We start from the raw sequence: 10,692 nt of genomic DNA on the forward strand, positions 1-10,692 counted from the left end.
TCTTATGACTTGTACAACTAATTAAATTGGTAAAATAGTGATAAAAGTCCGAAAAAAAACCCCAATGAAATCACTGACAGAATATATTTTACTTTTAATTAAAATAAACTTTTATCAAAACTCTTTTTTAAATATAATTATTTTTTTGTAAATGTAAGTATTTTTTGGTATATTTATTTATTTTATAGTTAGTTAAAAAATGTTTAAAGACTTAACCGTTCAAAATATGAATATCCCTTGGCTTTTTTAAGACTTTTTCCATTATTTTACCACATTAATTAGTTGTGTAAGTCATAAAAATGTATCTAGCATGTTTTAGAAAATCTAATGAGTTATTTAACATGTTTTGGAATGTCCAATAACTTATTTGTTACAAAAAATGGTCCAATGACTTAATCATTCCAAACACTAAAGTCCATTGAATTTTTTTAGACTTTTCCCCCAAAAAAAATCATAAAAATCAAATTTCATGTGTTATGTTTGTTTGTTAAGAGCTTAATGGACTCCTAACTTATTCAGTAAGTTATATTTGACTATTTGATAGTGGTTTAATGATATAGAGTTAGTTTATTCAATAAGTTTTTTAGGTGGAGTTTTTTATATAGAAAGACAAGTTTTTTTCTAAACATGTTTCTACTGATTAATAAACACGCACTTTAAATCTATGAAAAAATCATCTCAAACAAAAGGATTTTCAATATATACAGACAGATTAATCAATACAAAATTTAATAGAAAACCAATCAAGCAGTCTATTATACAGTAACAAAACATGTCAAATAATATAAACTGTAGGTTAAAAATCACTCATTTGATGGGTTTGGTTAATTTCATAGTCTTTGTGTTTCATATATGATGTTTCACCTACAAAACAATATATGAAATTGGTTTTTACGATTTATAACTTTTAACTGGTTTCTATTTGATTTATTATCTAGAAAACATTTTTAGCATCTATAGAAAAATACAGATTTTAGGTAAGAAGAATTAAAAAAATAAAATAAAATCTTATTAAATATTAATTATTGCTCAGTAGGGTTGGGTTTCGGTGAGAAGTTGAGTTAAGGTGAGAAGCGTAATAATGGATCTTCACTCTTAGATGCACCAGATCAATCCTTGTATCAAGCGTGATTCATGTGTAGGTTTGAGATTAAAGATGATCAAGGGTCGAGATCCCTTCTTACGATTCTTACATTTAACTCTTATTCTCACACAATCATTCGCCTTACTCAGTAATACATAATTTCTTAATTCGAACCCCATTTTAACCAGTTATGCAATCATTCAACATTTTACATCTCTCAACTTCCCTATATATTTTTTGCAAGTCAGGTGTCTTGAAAGAAACAATTTATCTATTCTTAAGAGTGTATCTGGTATGTGGTAAGTGATATCTGGTACGTAAAAAAGGATGAGACCTGACAGAACAAAAACTTGTTATCTCATGTTTGATTAACCGTTGGATTCAGTGAGACTAAATGAGACAAATATTTCATCTGCATACCTCCAAATTCTCCGTCTAATCGCGTCCAATCCAGATTTATATACATTTAATCCTCTTCAGATCCTAATTTTCTAAATATGTATATGTGTATTCACATAAACAATCTGCGTATCTTTAGAAAATGATTGTTCAGGTTGAATGCATTTTATTTTCTAAACCCTTATTTTTAAATAAGATAAAACGTTGGCGTTATAGATTAGTAACGTTATTTTGATATAAAGAGACTCGCAAGCAAGATCGATGATCAGCTCAAAATCACAAAAAGGCACAAACGGAGATCCACACGACTATAGTTACTGGAAGCAAAAGTCGAACTGTAGCTGCCACGGGTATCTACGCAGTTAAGCCCGTGAGAAAAATCGGCCTCGCCCTCTAGGTGAATGCACTGTTGATCCGAGTTGTTGTCCTATTTGTTTTTTTTTTCCTTTGTCTTTAATTACTTTATTAGTTTCGTATTTGGCAGTTATCTTTGAGCTACTTTAGACTATAAATAGGGATTATTGTCTTCAATGTTTTTGAGATTATCAATTAAAACTCTTATCGTTGAGAGTTTCTCTTGATTTTTATTGTTCGTAATTCTCGATTGTTAAACAGATTTAGACGTTTGTCACTTCCTACTGCATCATATATGTACCCATTTTATGTCAGAATTACGTTAAATCATACATTGTGAATATAAAAAGTAAGTTTTGATGTTGACATGTGTAAATAAAAAAATAGACAAGGATGTAATATATAAGGGGCTGTTTGTTTACCTCTTAATAGTTACATTAAGAGACAACATCTGAATCGTTAAGAGCTGAATATTGTTTGACAAAAAAAAACCCGTCATTTAATGGTTCTAAAACCATCTGAATGATTATGTATCTCGAGCCTCTATGAACCATTCAGTGCCTTAACTTCCTTCCAAACAATTACCAAACAACCATATTTCATTTTTGTACTATATCATAAGAGATTCTTAATCAGTCTGATCACTTAATTATTCTGCATCAAATCATTCAGTAAATGTCAAACAGCTCTCAAGAGTATCTCCAACAGATTTTTTTTATATAATTTATCTAAAATGGAGCATTTGAAGTTAATCTTTAAAAAGAATTACATTCAACTCACGAGATTTTCAGTTTTGAAGATTTCAACATAAATCTTATTATTATCATTATAATATTTTCTAATTTTATCATCCTAATACGTTTTTTTTTTTTATTAAAAACATCATATAAAATAATAATAATTCAAACTCATCCATGAAATTTTTACATTAAGTTTTATAGAATCCCCTAAACTTAAAGTTTTCTTTTTCATGTTTTCTCTATTTTATATAACATTATAAAAATATGTTAGAGCAATACAAAAAATAAAACTTTTAGGGTGCGTTTGGTTTGATGGAATGGTTTCAAGGGATTTGGATTTTGTGTAGGGATTTGGAATTGCAGAGATTTGAAATCGTTTGTGTGTTTGGTTTGATGGACTTGGAATGGAGTTATATTTTTTATAAACTAGTTGTGTACCCGCACAATGCGGCAGGAGCTGTGAATTTTAATGATTTTGAAGTTTCACTGGTTTATTAGATAGTATTTAACGATGATATATGTTACAATTGGTCTTTACATATTAATACAATTTGAATAAATAAGAGTTATGGTTCCAATCACTTGTATCAACGAAAAAAATTGTATGACAGTTTAAAATTCAATATATTTAAAATCCAACATATTTAAGCGACTCCTCAAATGTGTTCGATTTACACCAAGAGCAAATAATCAAGATATCGAGAACGAGACCGAGAGCGAGAGTTATAGAGCAATTAAACGGGAGATGAATGAAATAAATTTTAATAACTTATGGTCAATACCAGCTTGAATGTCACATTGGGGGATGAGGAAAAGACATATAGGTGTGAGAGGGTGAATGTATGAGTGAAAGATGTCAAAAATATACTGGAAACATGAAAAGAAAAGGTAACAATGTGATTGGTAACTTGCACTATATGTTATTTTAATCGTAGATTAATAGATTTTAAAACTAAATGCATAAAGTAGTACTACTTAATGCATTATGAGTTGTTTTTAAGACTTTGTGCAAAAATGTATAGTACTTTGTGCATTAGAAATTATTTTTAAAACTTTTGATAAATCTGGTTTATAAGGTAGTATAGATAATTTATAGAAACAATTTATAAATAATAAAATTACTTTTTTTTATTAATGAATTTATTATAAAATAAATGTTTGTAACATACTTTAAATATTATTATATACAAATCCTACGAAATCCCAACCACCCTCAGGGATTTCAAAATCATATTTTTAAGAAATTTTAACAGAATCCTAAGATTTTAAATATATTTTAAAAGTGTATTTAATGTACCAATAATAGAATTCATGATTCATCCATTTTGTTACTTGTGGAATGCATCCACAATCATCACAATGTGTGATCTCTTCCTGATAAGGTGTAAAAAGTTGGGGCCGCATGCTTTTCAATCGTACCATCCATTTCATCATATTCTATTTAATTATAACAAAATATAAACATTTAAATCGTTTATCTAATAAGTATTTTAATTAAAAAAAACTAATTAATAATATAATGTATAAGAAAATCGAAAACGAACGATGATCAAATTTTATTAATATATTGTAAAACGACATATAATTAACGAGAGTAATGTTTCATTTTGATTTTCTAAGACGATTTAGAAGAACGAACGCTACATCCTTAAGACGGATTTGTGTTGCTTCTAATGTCCTGTTTGGTTTGCAATGAAATGGATTTGGGGGAATTTGGATTTCAAATCCATGTTTGATTTGTTGGATTGTTCGGATTTGAAATCTTTGGATTTAATTGAAAATCCTACAAACATAGGATTTTGAAACCCTTTAGAGATTGTTTTGGATTCCACGGGATTCTGTAGAATTGTATAAAACAAAGTTTTAAAAAATATTAAAAATATTTGTTTGTTAATAAACGATTGATAAAAATATAATTTAAATGTTTTTATAATTCTTTATGAATTTTTTATAAATAATAGAATCCAATATCATTTCAAATCCTACAAACCAAGCACACTAACGATTTCAAATTTATTTCAATCCAAATCCCTCGTAAATAATCCTACACATTAAACGGACCCTTATGTTCTTTGCATAAATTTCAGTATTGTTATGAAATTAAAGCAACTAATAATTTCATTTAATAGTTTCATTGTCTTTTATTTCAAGTTTATTCTTGACATACTGTTTTCAAAGCCACCATATATGTTTAATATCTGATTTACGAGTTTCATGTTTCTGTCATATTAGAAAACTGGTTCGATGTTTGAATAACTGTTAATACTTTTACCAGACTACCAGGTTCAAATTTATCTAATACATAATTAAACGAGATATAACTAATTTTAAACAGAGTTCAATTTTGATCCTAATGTTTACATTTTTTTTCAATGAATATCTTCTTTAAATTTCTAAAACCTGAATTTGGTCCCTCATATTTATCAATTTACAAAGTTATTTCTCCCTCTCACTAACAATCATTAAAATTTTACATTAAATCCAATGAAACAAGGGGTAGAACGGTCATTTTACTTTTTTCTTAATTTGTCCATTAAAAATTAAAATATGTATGTATTATATTTAGGTATTATTAAGTGCAAAACAAATAAAAAAAATCCTCCTAACACTAGCACAGATAGATAGATAGATAGATAGATAGATAGATAGATAGATAGACATGTTCCACAATGAATACTCTATTTCCCATTAATTCTGTAAGATCCAAATGCTCAAACATTCTATCCAGATTCATTTATTTTCTTTTAATACAAGATAGAACAGTTTTTCTTGCTTTTCTCAGGTTAACCAGGAGAACGTATATCGGGATATTATCTATCATTTTTTGATTCAATTTATTATCACGTCTATTCCATTGTAATTGCAAGGGAAAATGTCCTGTAAGAACGATTCTTAGTTTTCGAATCGGTTGTAATATTGTTTTGATTCTTTAATTTAAAATATTGTTTTGAATTTGATGGGTTAAAATTTAAAAAAAATCCTCATTATGCTGTTACTTTCCAAAAACATACTCATCTTTTTTTTGATTGCCTGCAACGGCTAATCCACATGCAAAATAAAATCCCAATAATTTTTTTAATTTAGAATTAATAATACTTAAAATAAAATATTTACATGTTTTAATTTTTAATGAAAAGAAATAAATAAATTGACCAAAATACCCTTTATTTAATATTTAAAGGGAAATTTCAAAGGCGAGGGACAAAAGGTGTCGTAAATTGACAAACGCGAGGAACTAAATCGAAGGTTTTAAAGTTTAAGAACAAAATCCGTTAAAAATGCAAACATCAAGGACCAAAATTAAACTTTAACATGATTATATGAAATGATAAATTGCATATGACAAAAATAATACGAATACCACATTTTACTTACTTTATAAATCGATGATTAATATGGTAATTGTTACAAAAAAGCAAGGTTCAATAAATTGCAATAAAATGTTCTGACACACGGCTCAGTTGGTAAAAAAAAACGAAACGACTTTGTTCAAATACAAGACAGATCATAGTTTAATTCCAGACCTGCCTGTTGGCTTCTCAAAAAATACACTAGTATACTGATATTTTGAACACAAATTTCATATAAATATCAGTAATCAACTTTTATACAGATAAATTGCAATGAAATGAATTTGGTGTTTGTGTTAGTGTTAGTGTTGCACATGATTACATCGCCATGATGATCGGGGAACACGCATCCTATGCTTTTGGTATGATCACATCCCCATAAATTAATTATTATTTTTAATAAAATTATAAATAAATAAAATATAATTACACATTATCATGTAATATTTGTTCTAGAATCTGAGAAAGCATTTTTCAAGAAAAATATTTTTTTGACTATTTTAAGATGGATTTTTGTATAAAAATAGTCATTGGAAATATGTCAAAATATTTTAAAGTAAACCATAAAACTATAGAAATGGTTAAATTGATGTTGTCAAACTAATTAAATTAGTGACTAAATAGTCTTTGACCCAGCGGTATCTGAGTCTTTTGTTTCTTAGAAGGTCAGAGATTCAAACATCATCAATGATAAGAAATATATGTGAATTTATTTATTGCATTTGTCGTATATAAAATATATTGTAAAGTTTGAAAAATATTAAATTAATGTTTTTGATTTGTGATAAAAAAAATGGAAATTGATCAAAATAATTAATATCCCAACAAATTTTATTTTCTAGTATTTTTTGAATTAAATTCTTATATCAGTTAGAGTTTATGCAAATACTTTATGCATTTGTATAAAACCTATTTAAAGATTAAAAAAAGATTATTTACGCAGTCGAGGATCCTTATGCAAAAATTTGAATGTTTATGTAAATTTCCATATGGATTTTTTCCTTAATTCTTAATATGAAAATTGAGTTTACGCTAATGTGTAAGATATTTATGTAGAGTTTGTTTCAAATGCAACTCATCACATTTGTACAACCAATGCAACCTAATAAATTGAAATATTTATGAAAATGATGAGAATTCATTTATTATGATTTAAATATTTATGCAAAATGAATAAGATTCATTAATTATGATCACTACTTTATATTAGAAAACAATCAAAACTTCTATAAAATTACATATTCATCAAATTAAATGGACGGTTGAGATTGATGTGTATTGGTTGTACAAATGTAAGGGGTTGTATAAAAACTCACCTCTATTTATGTAAAATCTCGTTAAAATGAGAATTCAATTTGAAAAGTAACTAAGAAGTGAATTTGCTGGTTAAAATAAAGATTTTTGAAATACACAAAAAAGAACAGTTTATTTAAATCTTAAACAAGTCAAACCCGAAGATCAAATAGGGCGTGAAGCTAGTTTTTCCACTTTCAAAACAATCTTTATTTCCGAGTTTTAACAGGTCAAGGGTTGGTAAAAGAACACCTAGTCAAGGTCTTAACGTTTGGATCTAAATTATACTTGATCCACGTTTTTTAGAATAGATAATTTTTATAACCTGTTGAATGTTTGTCGCTTTCACATAAGCAAAATAAGGGTTTATTTATTAATTGTCAAAAACAAAATAGATTTAATCATATAACTGATTTAAAATTTGTTAGGACTATCAGATCCAAATCGGTCATAAACTTCAAATAAAAAAACAGGTTCTCATCAGGGATTTAAGGACAAGATTTCGTTTACCATTTAGATCGGCTTTAAGGACCACACGGAGGACCGATTCTAAATGATCCTTGTGCATTTCAAGGTCAGAACCTTTGAAAAAGAAGGTAGGAAAATGGTACAATACAAGAGAAGGGACAGTAAAATCTTCAAACCGTAAGCGTTGGTTTGGAATTGGGTTATGGTCATTTGAATACAACCCAACCCGATGTCTTTGACACCATAGATTTTATACGATTATTATGTTATTAATAATATATGTAATTGTTGGCGTTAATACAAAGTCTTTCAGTATCTCTTATATAATCGTTAGCTTTATTTATATGTTTCTCATTTTAATTTTACTTCTTTTACGCACAATCACTTAATTTGATTGTAAAATGATATATCAAAGTTTCAACCTGACCAGCTCAATTTAATCCACACAGTTTGGTTGAGTTGGTTGCACTTTTATTTGGGCCGGGTCGGGTTTGATAATTTTTAAACCACAAACATTGGTTTGGATTATTTAGATGTTTTCAACCCGATCAACTTAACATGTTTGTAACCTTATAATATACCCATTATTTTAACTTGATCCTAATTGGGCCATTTTCTTGTACCTCCTTGATGAACTTGGGCTTCTTAGAAAATGGAAAAAGAAGTTGAAAATGTAGGCAATTATTCTAATTCCTTGTTTGTCTTTTTAAAATGAACTATTATTAGTTTATTATATATGATTTGTTAAGAGATAGGGTTATTTAAACTGTTTGTTTTTTTCTAATTTTTCAAAGATATTTATGTTTTATCTATACTATATTGTAAAACATTTGACGAAAATTCTTAAAAACCATTTTTTATGCATGAAGTACCGTTTATTGATGTATATTACTTAAAATTCAAGATTACAAGTKATTTTGCGTAAGTACAACTTATTAAAGCTTCATTTTTAAATTCGTATAACTAACTGCAGATAAATATAATCAAATACAGGATAAACATCTATTTTAAATATAAAAAATCTAAAATATAATTAAGATAATCATTGAGTATCTAACTGAATGTTTAATTATTATCTTTAATAAAAAAAATACAATTAAACCAAAAATAAATTACTTTGTTATTAGACATAAATTAAATTATAATAAAAAATTGAATTAAAGAAGTTACACCAAAAAAACGAAAACTATTAAATAGTTAATTTAATACTAATATCGATTTTAATTTTTTTATGCTATCTTTAAATTTATATTTATTCAAAAACAAAAACGTTATCGCTTTATCAAAACCACATAAAATTGTATAATATTGATAGAGACAAATAATAAAAAGTAAACATTAAAATGGAGATTTATCTCGCTGCATTGCGCGAGTACCCTTCTAGTTGTCTTCTTATATGATAAAAAAGTATATCAACCTCTTGTTTGTCTTTTATTGTTCTCCAGACTTTCAACAACGACGTTTCTCAATCGATTAACCTTAATCTATCACTTTCTTCAATCGATCCTTACCAAATTGACCCTCACCTTTCTTTATTGATATATTTTAATAGAATTTAAATGTGTTAAATACCGTCAATGACATATTTTCGTTTAAATGAATGTTAATCATGTAATCTAGATGTAATTTCATAATGATGATGAATAAACATGTGAAACTGTATAAATTTATCTATAAATTCAACACTATAACTTTGTGATGAGTAACATAATCTAAACAAATTCAGGCATTTATCAGTTTACAAAAAACAAATGGTCTTACTGATTCTGCTTTCAGACTTCAACAATAAGATTCAGACTTTAGCACATCTTAAAAAACAAACAACACTTAAATGATTTTGGGTCACCGGTTAAAATTTTGGATCGGGTCGATTAACTCGCTAACATTTTATGTTATTTCTTAAAAATAATTAATATAATAAAGTAGTTATTGAATTTTTTTTAATAAAAATAATCTGAAGTACTCCAATAGTTATTGTGAAGGTGGTCATAACACATTTAAACATTTGAATGAGTTGACTTTCAAAACTAAGTTATTTTCCTCTAATCATTTTCAGTACTTCAATTGTATTAATCTATCTTTATATTTATCTTTACTTTTAGTCAATTTCACCAACTTACATATACATTTAGAGATTGTTTAGCAGTTGCTGAATGATTTTGTGAAGAATGATTAAGTGGTCAGAATGATTAAGAGGCTCTCATGGTATAGTGCAAAATAAAATATAATTGTTTACAATGAAATTAAGGCGCTTAATGGTTAAAGAAGACGCAATATACAAAATAATTTATAGGGTTTTAGAACCATTAAGAGACAGTTTTTTTTTTTTTTTTTTTGCCAAACAAGATTCATTTCTTAACTATTCAAAAGTCGTCTCTTAATGGAACTATTAAAAGGTAAACAAACAACTCATTAATGATTCTCAAATCATTAACTTGTTAAAGTTTCGATCATGATGATAAAAATAAATATAATATAACTGAATGTATATGAATGTCTTATTCTCATATTATCATTATAACTTTTATTCTTATTGGAACCTAACCCTTGATATGCATTACAGCTACTTTAAAACCATTTAACTTGTTTTTATTTATATCTAAATACTTTAGTTTTATCTGTTTTTGTTCGTTGATGATATAAAATACAATTCGAAAATTGATTGAAATTGTTCTCCTAATTAACATGTTTATCTCATGAGATTGGTTCGTCTTTGAATTTGCACAAGTTTGAATCCTCTCAATACCACTTTGATTTTTCCACTGCTGTTAGAGGTTTCCTTAACTGTTAATTTCATATTCCTGTTAAACTATTCAAGTTAAACGCAAATTAACCTAGTCACTCGCAGTTATACAAGACAAATATGATTGTTTTCCAGATGTTTATGTTTCTTTGTGAAAAAACAATTCAAAGATCTGAGTTTACAAACTATCTTTTTTCCAGTATATAATAATCTATACTATATTATAAAGCATTTGACAGAAATTCTTAAAAACCATTTTTT

The sequence above is a fragment of the Cynara cardunculus genome (assembly GCF_001531365.2).
Source record: "Cynara cardunculus var. scolymus isolate 2C chromosome LG 2, CcrdV1, whole genome shotgun sequence".
In the NCBI taxonomy this organism is placed as follows: Eukaryota; Viridiplantae; Streptophyta; class Magnoliopsida; order Asterales; family Asteraceae; genus Cynara; species Cynara cardunculus.